Below are 17,348 nucleotides of genomic sequence, written 5' to 3' on the forward strand. Positions count from 1 at the left end.
ATTTCAGGTAAACAAAACAAATAGTTTGACCAAAATATTTTGCTTTGATTTGGGGCTCTTTTTGGGGGGGTGGGGGAGGTGCATAGGTAAGAGGTGTGTCTGCATATGAAACATAGGTTTGCTGGCTACTTGTTCAGTACTTTCAGTATCTACTAGTCAAGCAAAGAGCTAATTTTAATTCTGCCCACATCTCATGTTTTCAATAGGTAAAGCCTGGGTAGTTGCATAAAAGGAGTTTATAATCAGTCTTGTCCATCTTATTCAATGGTCAACTTGGCATTTTAATCTCTCCTTCAATGCACCCTATTTTGGCTTACAATGGAGATGGACTGAAGCTGCAGAACTGTGAGCGTCAGAATTCTGATCTAGATACAGATTTCAAACAAACTAAAGTTAATGTCTAACAGATATGAATCAAAAGCCCACATCCAGTCTGTAGAGAGAAAACAGATCTGTGTTTCTGGCCAAGTCTTGAGACAGTATTTGACTTAAAAATAAAACACTGTCAAGTTCAGAGGTCTATTTAATTGTCTTCAGTAGGTTCCTTATATATTATACAGATGAGATGCTCCCTTTACTTTCCACAGTGTAACATTTTTAACCCATTTATTATAACTCAGACTTAATGTCATTGTAAGACAGATGGTATGAATGCAAATATTTTATCACAGAAAATCCTGAATTGTACCTTTCAGTTAGCCTGTATACAGGCTCCTCCTGGAGGAGATGGAAATTATTGCACTGCAGGACAGGGATGTATTTCATAAACCGATATTATGAACTTTAAATAGTAACAGTAAAACAATTTTTTGTATTAAGAAAATTTCACTCTTCTCAAGGGAGAACTCTGAATTCTATCCTCTTAGCTAGGTCCCCCAAACAAAACTGAAACTAACTTCATTAACTGTTCTTGCTGTGATATCTGAGGCTCAGAGTACCTTCCGCAGAAAAACTGGACACTCAATTACTTGGCACCTTGCAAGAGGTTCTTAACTCCTTGCAGGATGAGGCCCTGAGACTTCCCGGTGAAATTCAGACTGGATCTACCATTCAGAGTCCTTAGAGATAAAAGGTACATTCAAAAGGCCCAAGTCTTCCTCAGGTCCCCTTCTGCAGATGCTCCAGTGTATGGAAATATAGCAAACAGAGCTCTGGTAGAGCTGGTTCTTATTCCTCTATACCTGTAGCTTCCTGTGCTGGGCATATGGTAGCAAGAGGTGAAGATATTACAGCATATACTTACTTTTTTCAGTTTAGAATAATTTGCTCATACACACAATCTGGGAGTCCTGCCAACAAATTTACAAAATGTTTGTAATTGTTCTCCATAAAGGTCTCGGGACTCCGAAATACCCTCCCCACCACTCCTGGTCTAATAGAGCCCAGATTTCAGGGCCTATTTTCCAAAAATACCTTTGAAGAAAGGTAAGGGGATAAATCATCGATGTATGGAGTGTTTATGCCTGGCTGCTTGGTCAAAGGGCTATTTCCAAGCCCTGGGGCCCTTATGAAGAATGCCCTGCCAGCTGCCAACCACTTTGTTATATCGAAGGGGACCGAGTGTCAGTACCTTTGCTGATATGTTGTCATAATACATAATCTTTATTTATGTAATGTGTGAGAAATTAACAGATGAGCAGGTTGAAAGAAAATAAATAGACCTAGAATTATAGATGAGTGAAGCCAGGATGGATCTCATTTTGCAATATCAAAATCAAAACCAAGGGCCCCTTTTTTAAAGATGTAGAAGAAGTGAATCATTTTCTGAAATTTAATAGAAAATACCTGTGCTATAAAACTCTACAGGAATGTTCAAGGCATGGAGATCATTCTCTCTATTAAGTTTTATATAGAATCCTATTAAATGTCAGTCCAATCCTTTTAGGTTTATACTTATTAAATTCTGTAGGATTTTTCCAAATGGGTGGTTTGGGGGTTTATTATCCAAATTCAGTGTGATACATTTTGGCCTCTGGCTAACTATCACATTAGATACAAAAAGAGGTTTTCCATTGACCCATATCATTTTTTTTTAAAGAGCTATGTTCACAGCTGGGAGACCTGGACAGGGCTGTAAAAGATTTTCAAACATTCATTAGCATTTTGAGATGAATTCACTTAAGCTTTCTCGCCATCTTCTTACTGTTTGCTTTACTTCAATACTCTGAACAAGCTTCCTGACAGAAATATTCACTGAAACAGAAAATTTTAGGTGACTATTTTAGTGACTGTTACAGAATATAGGTTGAAGGATACTGTCAAATTTATAATTAAGTGCACTTAGGCCAGAAACCGGACTGAAAAGTTTATGCATCCAGTCAAAATAATACCCATGTGACTAGTGTCTAATCAAAAGTTTGAATGCAATATCATACAACATAAAAACTGCTTAAACAAGCAACAGAACAATAATTTACAGAACTTTGTTTGCTTCCCTCTAACCAGGAAAACGGTGGATCTGTTTGTAGATCAGAAAACAAGCTGAAATTACTCATATATTGGTTATTGATTTTTATTCAGATTTAATTCAGTCAGTTCAATTGTCAGTTCAATGTTTGCTTTGTACAAACTATTCAGACAGCACAAAGACTGAATCCGTGGTTTATTAGGGTACTTTTCCTAGCTGCTGAGATAGTTTAGTAACATAGAAGCCTGGAAGGTGAAGCTATTAAATTGACTTGTACATCTGCCTTTTGTCACTAATAAAACGTCAGATACCCCTGGATCCAAAGCCTATTTAAGTCAGTGGAAGCACTGCCATTGATTACAACAGGCTTTGGATCAGGGCTCTGAAGTGCATTTATTTACAGCTTCTGTGAAGAGCTGCAGAATAATGTCTGGCAAGAAAGATGGTTTGGTCACTGACTCGTGGCCATTGCTGATTAAATTAGTGGGCGGAAAGTGAGTATAAGGTGACCAAAATGCACTTCTTATTTAAAAGTCACTTCAGTGGTATTTCAGTTACAGTGATGAGTTATTGGTAACTGTTATAGACTTGAAATACATTCCCACACAACTTGATATGAAAGGATAAAGGATAGAAATCCAACATCCCATGAGGAAAAAAAAAAGAAAATATCAAGTAAGTGTTAAAATAACGAGAGACAAAATTCTGAGTGAAAGCTGCCATGATAGCTGCAGCCCAATTCCATTGTGGCTAGTTCTGGATTCTGTGAATAGGGAACTCAAGCAGAGGTCCAGTCTGACTATATGCAGCAGTTTTCCAGCAGAGCAGGATAAGTCAGATGATTTTATGATACTGTCATTCAGAATTTCCTGACTTTTCTAAACTTTTTAGCTGACCATTCCAAGGAGGAGGGTGAAAAGGATATATTCTCCATCTCTTCCTTCTATACAGCTGAGAAAGGGTGATCATTTCCCCCTGGATCACAAAACAATAGTGGTATGCAAATTACTTTATTTCCATTATTGTAACACTTAGGAGTCCCAGTCATGGAACAGGACCCCATTGTGCCAGATGTTGTTCAAAAAATAATTCCCTACCCCCAGGAGCTAAGAATAGTACTCAAACACATGGATGCAGACAGACTGGGGATTACATAACAATGAGACAATATTTGTCAGCATGACAGGCTACGGTCTCAGCATATGAGCAGTCTAACCACGTTTTTTGTTGGAGGCATCAGGACAAAGTATTAATAGCAAATGGTAGTAACCATAAAAGCATTTTATTTAGGCCCTGTTCCTGCATGTAGACAGACCGCAGTGCCTTCATGGAAATTCACTGAATTTAATACGTTACCTGTACTGCAGTGGTACAAGGGTAATGGCTACTGTGTAGTAATCTTAGGTTAAAGCAGAGGCTTTATGGAGGCTAATGGCAGGTTAGAGTATACAGAATGCTGATTGATGGTAGAGGGTGGTTAGGTGATTGGATAGTCTGACTCCACTGCCACTGGGGAACCTGTTGTTACCAGTATGGAGAAAATAGCACATGCCATTACGGATGGAGGATAAATGTGATGCCTGTGATTACATGGGAAGAGGAGGCTGCAACAGAGAGGGTTAATGGCTACATGTTGGTGGCCTGTACTTTAAGAAGTTGCAGCTTCCTGCTGTCTTAACAGAGCAACATAAATAGTTATCCCAAAGGATGTGCAAACAGGACTAAAGCAAAGGACATGAATAACCTCCCAGCTCTATAACCCAAAGCAAAGATGAATCACTGTGCTCCAGCCTCAGTACCACAGTTTGCAGTCTAAAGGTAACCCAAGAATGAGAAAGCTGCTGAAGAGAGATCTTATCAGCATCCCAACTAAAACATTGCCATTGTCACTAAAATCAATTTCCAGCCTTGTCCAGCATTGCACTCAGCTACATTACTTTCAGTGCTCAAAGACCCATCGCCAGCACTGACTTTCTACCACTTCGTAATGAGCAGGGGATAAGTGAATCTGCAATAAGATTTCACTAGTTGGAGACCCAGAAAGCTCTTATATTTCCTGGACTGTAAATGCAATATGCTTTATGATCAACTTTCTTTTACTCATTGGGACATTCAACCAGGGAAAAAGTGGAATGTCAAAAGCTAAACTCTCCTCCTGTTTCTGTGGTGCTCCAGATGAAAACCCCACAAGGAATCATCCTGAAACTTTGAAACAACTTGGAGCTGGGTCTAGATCCTAACTCTGTGGCTAAGTCCCATAGGTGGGGTAATTATTTTTTCTGCTGTACCTACAAAGGAATAATGGAATTGGGCCAGTAGAGAATGAAGTCCATAGTTCTTACTGCATCTGAACAAATTCAGTCATCCCTATACAAAGTATAGCATCAAAATTATATGAGAACAATATAAGAAAACATCTTAGGTTAGATCCTCAGCTTGTATAAAAGAGCTGTCTCTGCTTCTTTCTGACTAATGGAGCTGCACTGATTTTTTTCACTCACTGAGGATCTTGCCAATTTCTGTAAGATTTTTACACAGACCATCATTTTCTAAGCAGCTAAGCAACTTAACTCTAAGCATTTTGGGGACTGAATGGCAGGCTCTGAAAGGCTGGTTCTATGCTTTACTGACTCAGATGGTGGTTTTGACCTTCCAAGTTACAACACATTCTGTGTCAGTAAATTACTACAGTGCTTTGCTACATGTCTAACTTTTGAAATATTACCCATGAAAACCAGCTTAAACAGAGCAATAAATTATCCCCATATGACAAGGAATCTTCTTTTGCAATGTTTAGGCTACAGATATCCATTTCTCAAGTGCTTCCACAATTGCTTAGTTGCACGATGACTTGCAGCAGAGCACTGTGTTCCCTCAGACATTTGGGGAAATAGTAGAGTGCAATAGCAATACCAGAAAGGATGGGCTCACCTCACCTTCCATACTGTTATATCTCTGTATTAAAGAATCAGTGTGAATCACAGCAGCAGAATATCTAGGCTGGGAACTAACACTCCTGGTCCTAGTCCATAGGCTGGGTTATGATATCATTTATACTGTTGTCTTCAGTGGAATTATTCCAGAGTTACACTGGTGCACCTGAGATCATAATTTGGCCTCTTGTTTCACCACTGATTTGCTGTGTCACCTTGGGCAAATCAGTTAATGTATCTCCCTCCATTTCTCTATCTGTAAATTCTACTTACTTGCCTAACAGAGTAGCTGTGAGATTAGTTTGAAAAGCAGCTTTGAAGTATGGTTATTAGAATAATAGTTACAGTGCTGATATTTACCATATTTTGTCAGCGGTTACTGAAACACTTGGAAAACAGTAATCTTCCCAATACCCCTTTTGAGGCTGGTAATATTGCATGAATTTTAAAGATGCATAAATGTTGCAACCTGGCCACAGTAGAACAGAGAGCTGATGTCAGAGGACCCTTGGCACCCATCCTGCAAACACTGAGGCACATTGAATAGCAAGAGTTGAACATTGTTTTTTTTTTAATTAACAGTTTTGTCAAACACAACTTTTCACCAAAAAATGTTTCAACAAAAATCTTTTGGTTTTAATTATTATTTTTTTTAAAAAGGTTTTGGCCACCGAACTCCATAATTTTTCAACGTGTTTGTTTTGACAAAACCCAACATTTTTCAATAATTTCAAAATGATTTTTCTTCATTTTGCTGAAAGTTTAACTTCCCAAGCAACTCTGTTAACTTTGTTATGTGAGTTCAATGTAACTGCTCACACTGAATTTCAATTTCAAACCTAGGAGCCAGATCCTCATTTGGTGTGAATCAGTGTAGCTCTATTGATTTCTGTGGGAGTATGCCACCTTCTGACTAGTTGAGCATATGGTCCTTTGTCTCAAACCACAAGGCTACACATCATACATTTAACACTCCAGTAAACTGATTTTTGTTTCTCTTTAAACTTTGTGCCTCCCATAGATAGACATACAATAATCTTATGCCAAAAAACAGAAACAGATGCTAAACTTGTAATTTATACATTTATTTTTTATTAGAGTTCGAACAAATCAAGACATGTGGCTCAAACTAGTACCAAGGACAGCTACTCTTACAATTACAGGCAGTTTTGTAAACACCTTGGCAGAATGTCTTCAGCCTGCATATACACTTGATCTCTGTATCTTAGCTTGGAGGGGAGGGAGTTTCGCAATTGTTGAAGTAAGATTTCAATACTGAATCAATAGTGTTAGCCAAGCAAAAGTGTAACCAAACATAGTAAAAAATGCCTCTTGTAACTTGGCCAATGAATAGTGAGCCTCTCTGTAACAGGAATAACCCTGCTATCCCTATCATGTCAGATCGTGCCCAGCTGTACAGTGGTTCAGTGAACTCTTGGTATTTAGGTTAAGAGAATCAACCTTAATTTATAAATGAAAAGTAACTGAACTGAGATCTCTGTTTGTGAAAAGTTACTGCAAGCTGCAGGGATTTTATTCTTCTGTGATCATGTGGACAAATGTCTAGTCAGAAAGCCAGACAATGATGAATCCATGAAAGCTTCAGGGAGGGAATTTGGAGTAGCAGAATGCTAGACCCAGTGGTGTAGAGCAATCTGTCTTTCACCCCCTTTTGTTTTCAGTACCCTATCTACCCAGGCTTGTATGTTTGTTCACTGGCAGGGAAAGGAAGCTTAAGATTCTAATTGGGGAAAGTTTGCCAAAGTCAAATTTATTTAATATTTTGAATGAATCCAAAATCATCCAGCTTCAAACTTCCCCACACCAGTCAGCTGTGATCAGGAATATCAGTGTGGGTAGTCTATGCTAAGGCAAAGGTCCACACACTTTGAGTGAGTGAACCATCTCTTAGGGGAAGCTGTCTTTAAACAACAGAGAATTATGCTAAATGTGCATGCCCCATTAAGGGCAAAATTCGTGGATCGCTTAGAGGAGACATGGGCTTTCACTCTTTACTGAATATATGTTCCTCTTCACATCCAGCCATGTCTGCTATAGTGGACAACTCAGATTTTAATCTTGGCTGCTTCCAGCACCCCATGGTCTGAGGCTTTCTCTTCTTGAATAGGAAAAAATATTATTCTAAAAAGGAAAATAAAATAAAACTACTTGCCAGCAATAAATGACTGAACAATGCTAGGTCTCCATCAAGAGCTCTCATCTTTGGAGTTTGCCTGGACAGGACCCACATTCCTCTTCCTCTGCTGCTGCATTCAATGGCATTTTCACTGATAAAGCACCAACATTCCTGAGATAATGGAGGCAGAACCGAGGACTTGGGAAATCCCACCAGAGCTGGAATCTCAGGCTAAGGATGAAGTTAACCTTTCCCTAGCTTTTATATTGTAGAGAAGTCTCACTCAAATGCCAAATGCTGAGATATTTGTTTTCTTCAATAGCCTTCAAGGGAATGTATTTTAGGGAAATTACCTTGTCTGAATTCAATACAGGTGTGTCGATAGAGGGGAAGTGCAGGGGTTATGATAGTCTTGTGGCTGCTGGTTACTGAGTGGTTTGGTCCAATGCTTAATGTGCTAATCTGGGCTTTGAAAGAGACAGATTTAATTCCCAGCTGTACCACAGACACCCCATGTGACCTCAGGAAAGTCACTTAGTTTCACTGTCTCATTTTACTCACCTGTAAAATGGGATAATAGTCCTTCCCTACCTCACAGGAGTGTTTTGAGGGTAAGTGTATTAAAGATATTATGGGGATTGTGGGGAGGAGGAGGCAGATAAGTATCATAAATAGAGAACTCTTGAATTTTTGGTCCTGGTACTGGTTCTATGTTTGGACATGGGTGAGTCATGGGCCTCAGTTTCCTGATCTGTAACTGGAAAAGTGTGCGGTGAGCCTTCGGCGATAAAAGTTTGCAAAGTGACTTGAACATCCTTGGTTGAAAGTTTAATATAAGTTGAAAGTGTTAGCAAGAGTTGAGAGAACCTGAATTTCTCTTCACACTGTAATCATCACATTACAGCAGTGACACGTCTATTGTACAGACCTTGCTATGTTTCCTTTTCCAGCCCCATAATTTAAGCAACGCTTCTCTAAGGAAATATCTCTGGCAAAGCAAGAGACAAGCTGTCAAGCAAATAGACAAACAACTCTGTCACTTCAGTACATTTCTGTGCAGGTACCGGAACAATGATATGCTGCTATAATTAAAAATGAATTACAACAGAGGCTTAATAAAAGAAATGCCAGATGTCACCATTTCATTTGAAGACACTAAACTGGAGGGGGCAGGCACAACACTTCTAAGGAACAATTCTAAGCCAAGAAGTATGGTGAAGAGGCAGCACGAAAGGTGCCTAGTACTTACAAGCTCAGCAGCATCGGTCAGGGGAGGGCTCACAAGGACAGACAGCAAGATATTCTGCTTAAATTCAGGCAGAGCCGAATCTCAAACCTACAGGGGGAAACAGGCAAGTCAGGCTGCTCTAATCTGAATATTTCCAAGTAGGATTATGGTACATCCTCAATTTCCAGGAATTGAACAGTGAACACAGGCCCCGGTGCTGCAAGCTGCTCTGCTCAGGTAGACTCCTCTGGACTTTTAGGTACCATGTAGATGCTGGAGCCTGGCCAAGCACAGTAGTTTGCTGGTCTAGGACCCAAGACCAAATCTTTACAAATGTTTACTATTGGGCCCAGGATTTCAATAGCACTAATCACAATAGGAAATCCTGTATCTGGCCCTTGTAGGTCGCAGGATTGAGGTTGTCCATAGCGTTTTACAAAGTGTGATGTTTTATATAGAATATGAAGACAGCCCAAAGTCAGCCAGATTCGCAGCTGCTGTAAACCTTCCTAGCTCCAAGTTCATGTGACCATGATGATCTCGGAACCTTGCCATAATCACCCAGTTGGTTTCTTGTAGGTGGAAATAAAATATGGAAAATCTTCTAACTGGAACAGAGAACTCAAAGTAATGCAGAATCTAGACCAAATCTAGCGGGGAGTTGAAACTACACTAGCTTACATATTGAGGGTCATATCCTCAACTGGTACAAATTGGTATAACTCCACTGATTTTAATTTATACCAGCTAGGGATCTGGAGAGCTGGAAGGTATAAATTCTATACACTCAGATTAACATACTGAGTTTCTCCGTCTCTTGCAAATACTTTTGACAACATGAGGAGTAGAATTTTATCTTCAAAGTTATTGAGGTACATTTGTGATGCTGGAAGTCCATGGACCTGTGCATATTTATATCAGCAGTGGATCTGAACTGGGATGATCTGATTTCTATGGAAGTACAGAAACTAGAGATGCAGTGTCACCTATATTTTTAGATTTTGTTGTAACTCTTAAATGGATAAGACTCCTGTTTTGTGCTGAGATGTTGTATGGAAGTGCCAGTCTAGAACAAATGTATGACTCTAGTAATATTGGTTTAGCCTCTTGGCACGTGTTAGTTTGTCTTTAGACCTTCATTACACAAGAGGTGAGAGTGAGTTTTGCTAAACTGTTTTATTACTTCATCTTCCCACCTCACCCCCATCTTGTTTCTTTCATCACACTACCATATTCTGCCTGACCTGACATAGGTAGAGACTGTCTTCACTTGTCTATCACGATGAGGCTCTGATCCTTGAGACAGGTCCTAGGCTCCACCTGTAATATAAAGAATGGGTTTTGGAGATCACTTCCCCTCTAAAGTGAATGGAACGCCGCTGGAAGGTGCTAGATTTACAGTCTTCCAGGCAGTTTCTCTTTAATCACAGAGCAGGTACTACACAGGGGCTGCAATGCCAGCTTTCCCACAATGCACAGCCAAGTTGTTCTGACCTTTTTGCCGGGGGAGGACCACCCCAGAGACTACATTATCCTCCATTTAGTACTTGAAATAATAATGGGCCTGAAACTCCCCATAAAGCTGGAGTGACTGTGGTGAATCATGCCCTAAAAGTCTAAAGTGCTTTGTGACACTTAGGTAACTATGATCCCCAGTGTCGAAATAAGGACGCTAAGGCCGAGAAGCCAAAAGTTTCAGACATGGTTGACTAAGCACAAGCTCCTAAATCAGCAGGCTCCGTGTGTTTTGCTGAGCACCTGTAGCTTAGGTGGAGTTTATGTTCATTGTTCTCATTCTCCCAGGAGTTTGAGACACAACTGGTCTTGCTTCTATGTATAGATTAAAATTCTTTGCTGCCCATTCTGATTTCCTCAGCCTCGTCTGATCTTGGATAAAATGATCCACATTTAAACTTGGTAGGAGTTGAATCTTAATTTCTTCAGTCCCACGTTTTTCTATGTTCTCCTGCATTTGCTGTTCCTGCATCCATGATGTGATATTTATTACAGGGCTCTGTTTGTTTCTTTTATAATAGTTATCTCAACTTACCTACTCAAACTTCCCTCTGGCTGGGCTCCCAGATGCTATAACTCTGATGCACTAGGTACTTCTCCTTAGTAGTTGAGAAGAAACAGCAACAGCTTAAGAGATAGCTCAGTGGTTTCAGCATTGGCTTGCTAAACCCAGGGTTGGGAGCTCAATCCTTGAGGGGGCCATTTGGGGATTGGTCCTGCTTTGAGCAGGGGGTTGGACTAGATGATCTCTTTAGGTCCCTTCCAACCCTCATAATCTATGATTCTATGAAATGTGTGAAGGCAAGAGCACCAAGGGCTGGGATTGTCAGAGGAGCCTAAGAGAATGAAGGCACTTCTGTGGGGGAAATAGAAATGAGTGAGAGAAAGGTTAGCCTTATGGTTAAGGCATGGTCTTAGGACTGAGGAGAGCAGGATTCCATTTCTATCATAGACCCCCTGTGGGATATTAGGGAAGCCATCTACTCTCCCTTTACCTTGGTTTCCTTCACTGTAAAGTAGGGAAAGTTATGGTTCTTTTTTCAAACCCTTTACCTGGTCTGCCAAATAGTCCTTCCCCTAAAGAGCTGCCAGGCTTTTACCTCATGCATCTAGAGTGCCCAGCAGAATGGGGCCCTGGTCTTGGTGATAGCTTTGAGATGCTACTGTAATATTTATAATATCAACCATACTCAGAGCTGCATGACAGTGTTGCCAGGTCTCCCTTTGCTTTTTAATAAAGAACCAGAACATGGTGCCAAAGATGGGTAATCTCCTGCAAAGATGAGGACTAACAACATCCATAAAACGAATCATGGAGAGAAGACCCAGGCCCAAGTGAATATGATAGGAAATCTGGATGGACGTTCTGCCGAGAGTAGAGTGTGTGTGTGTGGGGGGGGGGGAGCTCCAGGTCATTTGGGGTTCTGAAATGTTTGAGCATGTTTACTATTCACAGCCAGTTCTGAAGATGGGCTCTAATTAACACTGTAGGTGTCAACACCACAAGAAAACCATTCTAACAGTATTTCTGTCCATCCACAGATAATAGTGGATGGTGGGAGGAGCAGAACCACTTTCCCATCTTTTGAAATGAGGAATCTGCAGGCCACACCTTGAAGTAGAGAGGAATGAATATGCTAGGCCAATCCAAGACCAGACTGAAGGGAAATACCAATGTCTGGGCAGCTAGTTTGGTGTGATCACTCTTTATTGTGCTGTCCTTGTGCTTCCCTGTCTCTTTTTTTTTTTTTTTTTTAAGAAATCCATCTGTTGTCTCTGGTTCTTTATACTTTGTGGGAAGGACTATCTGGTGTTACAGTAACACAAATGAGATACCTGATGTGATCATCTTTAAAAACTATAAATTGGGAAAGAGGCTGTCTGCTAGGCTGCTCCCTGAGGGTTGGAAGGATTCAGCATAAAATATTACCATGCTTATCGAAAAGGATTATAGGGTATTTTGCTGTACATCTTATCTGTAAAGGCAAGCATGTCCTCCTATGGCTTAAAACATTCTCCCAGTTCTCTTCTACTGATATCTTCATATCATTTTGTTACATGTTGTATGTATTTATTGGGGCACACTAGTTTTCTGATGTGATTGAGTCATTGAGAAGTTTTAGAATATACAAAGAGGCTTATATCTTTATCTGAAAGGTAAATATTAGAGAGGAAAAGAGATGCAAAATTTCCTGTTAGCCACTAGGTGGTGATAACATCTTGCATATTTGTACAATGAATCTGTACATGTAACTTCCTTGAGAAAAATAACTAGGACTTATTGGGTGGTAGGTGCTTGTGAGTTTCTAATTCAGCCTCGAGACTGGTTCTTGCAAGTTTAGATTTTAACCTGTAGGTAAAAACAGTCTTTGTTCTGAGTGGGTTTCAGCAAAACGTATGTGTTCTGAGCCTCAGACTCTTAATTCTGATACTTTTTTATGCTATATTTAATTAGAAAATATGAACAGGCTTACAAATCCCTGCCATGCAAATAGCAGAAACAAAATCATTATTACAAAAGTGATCTTTTGTTTAAAGAGACACTGTACAGACATACAATTATCAGATCTGTCTGTTACCATATTAGAGAGGGAGCATCATTAGAACACCTACAATATATCATTTCTAGTGAATTCATTAAATTTAAGTAAAATCTCGGGTTACATATTTAACAAACCAAATATGTCTATCAAAAATTAATATTAAAAAAATTAGATGTGCTGGTTGTTTGCAGACTAATGTGCTTTGTCTGAGTATCAAATAAAAGGTAACCAAATATCCCAGTCTCAATTTGTCTTCCGTCTGTTTTGCTGGTATGTAGCTGGCATGTTAATTTTTCCATAACCACAAATTCGCATATTTTTTGAACCAGTGGGGACTATATTTCTTTTTACAGTTAGAGACTCTCAATAGCTGAGCAGCTACTAGCAGATGAGAAATTATTTCTTTCATTTCCCCTCTTGTGTGACCATTTCCATTGGGAAGCCCCAGGAAGATTACCAAAGGATCATTTGGTAATAGATATTTGTGATATTTAGTTACAGATTGCATCTCGTTACTCTCTAATGACTAGACATGTCCACCATATATGCTTAAAATCTCCTCTTTCACCACAGTTGCTCCAACACTGATCCCCATTCAATCTCTCTGTCTCTATTTTAACCTGACTGGTGGGAAATACCACTGAAACAGTATCTTAAAAGAAATTTTCTTCTATTGTGCCACAGACTAAGATGGTTGGTTTCTTTTCCAGATCAAACCTCATTCCTCGATAGTAATTTGTCTATCTGTGTCCTTAAGGCAATGTTTACACTGTACACTAAGCCCAGGAGTGTGGGGCCCAGGTTTTTTGACTCAGTGTTTCCAAGTATGTGCTTGAGCATGCACACTGCATTGTAAACCTGGGTTTACAATTGCTGGAGCCATGCTAATGCATCCAAACTGGACTACACAGGCCTTCTGACTTGAGTCTGCGGCTTAATCTGCATCCACACTGAAAAATGACAGGACTTGGACACGAGTCACAGCAAGACTCTGGCTCTGATTCATCCCCCAGCAGGACCATAGGAGTGCTTGTCGACCCAAGTCAGACTGATTTGTGTGTGAATGGAAGGGAGGCTTGGGCTCAAACCTGAGCCAGTGCCTGGGCTTCGTGTGCAGTATAAACATACACTTGCGTAGGTTTCCTCTCTTAGCTCACCACCTGGCTTCAGATCCTAAGCTCCAGCCTTATCTGGAACATCTACGTGGCTATCTTTAGGACCATAGCATGAGCCCTGCCATCCTGAGTCTGTAGACCCAGGCTCAGAGACTCACCACCATGGTTATTTAGTGTATGTGTGTGGGGGGGGAGAGTTTCCATATAGATATGCCCTTAGTGACCAGTGGCTATTTGTGCTAGTCCTTACAGGATCACATTGGACGTAGAAGATATGACATTATAAATCATATCTACTGATTTTATTATTGTATTGTCTGGCTTCCTCTGAATGATGGGAGGAAATAAACAGAGAGAGGTGGAAGCAAGATAACCAAAGTACAGTATCTGATCAATAATCACTGTTAAACTCCTGTCACCTTTTATGTTATGTTTGAGCTAAATTTTTTTCCTTGGCAAAGGTAGCCAGATATGGCTGATCCTTTTAAACTATTGAGGTTTTCAAATAATCAGTACTGCAGTGACAGTGCTCCATATTCATATAGGGCCTCCCTGGCAATGAGTAGCTTGTAGAGAAAGGTACTATGCAAGTTGAGCAAGGGTGGCCCTTAACAAACCCACACAATGGTCTAGAATCCACCACAATCCATCCCACTGAAATCTGGAAGGATTTGGCTCTTCACAGCTATGTTTGTTGCAGGAGAGTATCTCCTGATATAAAGAGAATGGAATTGGTTAGTCCTAGCAGCATGACTGAGTTGTTTTCAGACAGTTCTAGGATACTTGTTGGAATTTGTTCCATCGTGAGGTCCTGTCCTGTAAGGTGCTGAGCATCCTCTGGTACCAGGATGTGAACAGGAAGTAGAGGATAGTCGGCACTCTGCAAGAGCTGCTTCTCAGGATCAGGCCACAAGTGCAGGGTTTCCCTCACCGTAGGATCTATAAAGACCTTCTGCTCCCAACAAGTGTTAGTAGTTGGTGTGAAGTGGCACATGGCACACTTTGAGCAGCAGGGAAAGTTGGGAGGGAAACATAAAAGGCACAGAAACAGTCTAGCTTGAGGAGCTGCATAGAACCTCATTGCAGTAAGACTGAACTAGTTGTTTACAGTAACTTCTCTTGGTTGCTCCTTTACTCACTAATGCCATCCCAAATATTTGAAAATCATGGCTCAGGCTCCCAACGATCATCAGAAGCTAAATCAATTTGTTTTTTCCTTCTTCTGCTTTTTTGTGTCATATTTACAGCATTTGTCTGTAATCACAAGTGCTAGAAAGATGTGTAGGGTATTTTTCCAAGAAAGCTGAGCTTACAGTCACGCGATTCCAGGAACTGGGGCTTTAAGGATCACCAGATAGCAGGACTCAGGCTAAAATGCAAAGAATTGGTAGCACTGTTAACTTCTCTTGGGAGGGCTCACTTCCTGTAGCCCGGATCCCCTTGTGGAGTGAGCTTTTGGACTGACTGCCGAGCAGTCTATGTAATAAAGGAGAAAAGTCCCTGACCACATTGAAGGATGCTGTCTGCACTACGTACCCTCGCTACATCAGTCTCTCTTTTTTGCACCCCCCCCCCTTAGCTTGACTGTTATATTCTGCTCCCCCCTCTTTCCCTCCCAAAGGAGAGACACAACTTCTAGCTCCCCGTCGCCAATTTGGAATTACCCCTCATATTTCTTTCACTTTGAACAAAACACGCAGTTTAACATTAGGGTTGCCAACCCTCCTGGATTGGTTGGGAGTCTCCTGGAATCGGAATCAATCTCCCAGTAGCTACTGAAACCAATCTGGGTGATTTTAATAGGCCACTAGAAGTCTGGTCGGTGGCGCAGTGGGGCTGAGACAGGCTCTTTCCCTGCCCTGGCTCTGCGTGGCTCCTGGAAGCTACCTGCATGTCCCCTTGGCTTCCAGGCGCAGGAGTGGCCAGGGGGTCTCTGCGTGCTGCTCCTACCCCAAGCAACAACTCTGCAGCTCCCATTGGCCGGAAACTGCAGGCAGGGGCAGTGCACACCCCTGGCTATCCTTGATCCTAGGAGCTGGACCCGCTGGTAGCTTCCAGGAGCTGCCCAAAGTAAGCACCGCCCGGCCGGAGCCTGCACCCCTCACCCTCTCGCACTCTCCAGCCCTCTATCCCAGGCTCAGCATGGAGCCCCTTCCCACAGTCTGAACCCCTCAGCCTCACCCCCCCAGCCCAGAGCCCGCACCGCGTCCTGCACCCCAGCCCCCTGCCTCGGTCTGGTGAAAGTGAGTGAGGGTGGGGGAAAACGAGTGATGGAGGGAGGGGCAGGGCTTTGGGGAAGGGGCAGGGTGGGGCAAGGGTGTTTGGGCTGGTGAGATTAGACAGTTGGCAACCCTGTAAATCAGCACTGTTCTGTAAAGGGATTGGACAATAAATTTAACATAATAAAACACATACTGAGGCCTCATCGAGCCTGCATGCCCTTCCAGCTTCTTGCTGATTAAACATTTATTGCCTTTTTACTCCTTTTAGGGGTTGCCGTGGCACTTTTCCAGCAGGCCTGTCCTTTAAAAGCTCTTCATACCGCTCTGAAAGACATGAATTTCCCTGTTGTTCCAGACATGCCATGTTGTTTTAAATGCCAGTTCAGTAAGCTTCTTAATCACATACCTACTGAACTCAATGCAACGAATGTGCATCAAGTGAGGCCTATGCTCAAGTATCTTCTAAAATGGTGTCTTAATCCTCATAGTCCTGTAAACTTTGGTGGTGACACATGGACAACTCAGCTCTCACTGGAAGAGGATTTTTATCTGACACAATTTTCTGTATTTATTATAAATGAAGATTATCTGTGACATCCCAGAATCCTCTGCAGACATTTATAATCAAATGGTAACGACTGATCTTCCAGGTTCTCTGCTTGCTGGAAGCCACTGCCCACCATCCAGTCAACAAGGCACCATGCAAGCTTTTCCTAGCAACCAGGATTGGGTTGCTCCACCCTTACATCTCAGTGACAGCCACTTACTCCAGATCTTCCTTCCCCTGCTTCCCTGTCAATGAGGGAAATGGCTAAAAGCAATGGTGTGCTGTCAATATTTTAAAGATCCTCTTTTTAGCTTATGATAAACTTCAGGCGTGAGAAGTGTATGCACTTGCTAAGGGGGTAGGAGGAAGAGAAGCTTGGGAGGTTTCATTTATTTTCCCATTTTAAAAAAAATTCTCATCCATAAGTTATAACCAGTGAAGGAAGCAATGCTAGATGGCAAAAATATATATATATATATTTTTAATTACCTAGCATGCTTTTGCTAGGAACTGTTACTTTGTTTCTGAAAATAGCAGATGTTGCTAGAGAGTGATGATGAACATAAGGACTGCTTCCTCAGGGAGAGGGAATACTGTAATACAGTTAGGATAGCACTGTTTTCGCGTTGTATAACTGAACCTGGGGAATGGGAGGGAGACCTCTTTGGGCAAATGGGGAAGGAGAGCCTTTCCTGACAAAT

This window comes from Chelonoidis abingdonii, chromosome 1 (genome assembly GCF_003597395.2).
Source record: "Chelonoidis abingdonii isolate Lonesome George chromosome 1, CheloAbing_2.0, whole genome shotgun sequence".
In the NCBI taxonomy this organism is placed as follows: domain Eukaryota; kingdom Metazoa; phylum Chordata; order Testudines; family Testudinidae; genus Chelonoidis; species Chelonoidis abingdonii.